This window comes from Nanorana parkeri, unplaced genomic scaffold, assembly GCF_000935625.1.
Source record: "Nanorana parkeri isolate BGI_ZX_2015 unplaced genomic scaffold, ASM93562v1 scaffold1985, whole genome shotgun sequence".
Lineage (NCBI taxonomy): Eukaryota > Metazoa > Chordata > Amphibia > Anura > Dicroglossidae > Nanorana > Nanorana parkeri.
Genome location: NW_017308253.1, coordinates 246,890 through 247,608, shown reverse-complemented (window position 1 = coordinate 247,608; position 719 = coordinate 246,890).

The window sequence follows — 719 nt, the reverse complement described above, 5'->3', positions numbered from 1 at the left end:
CTACGTGGAGTGGGCACATCGTCTGCAGCGGAACCTTAAGGCCTGTTCCAGGGAAGCAACGCTCATACCATAGAGGACATCACCCAGCTGGTACTCTTAGAACAGTTCTTTGACCACACCCCTCCGGTAGTCCGGGATTGGGTGCGAGATAATCGACCACGGACTGTACAGCAAGCGGCTACTTTGGCCGATGAATATCTGGACTCCCGGAGGTCAGGTTGCTATCCACTACCTCGGCCCAGTTTACCAGCCTCTAACCCAACTCCAGTACCTCAGTGGTCTGCCTCTAGATCCTCAGCCCGACCAAACCCTTCTACCGGACCTAAGTGCTATACCTGTAACCAAACCGGTCATCTGCAGCGATATTGTCCTACCCGATCGACGAGGTACCGAGAGATTGCTCATCCATCCATACCAGCGGCTCATTGCTTCCAGAATGAGCCCAACCAGCGAGATGTTCAGGAAGAGTGCGGCGAACTTTTTGAGGCGGATCCCGTCCAAGCTGCTGCCGGAGATAATCGGCAGCACCATCGGCAGGCAGTATGGGCTCCGCAATTCCGTGGCTACGATTACCCTCATTCAGCCTCACATGATTCCCCAGTCGGCCCAGACTGGCCAGACTGTTGCAGTAAGGGTAGCAGGGGGCAAGGTGCTACGTTTATCCACCGCCCAAGTCCGCTTGGATTGGGGCTCAGGGGAGCGACAAGTGCAAGTGGGGT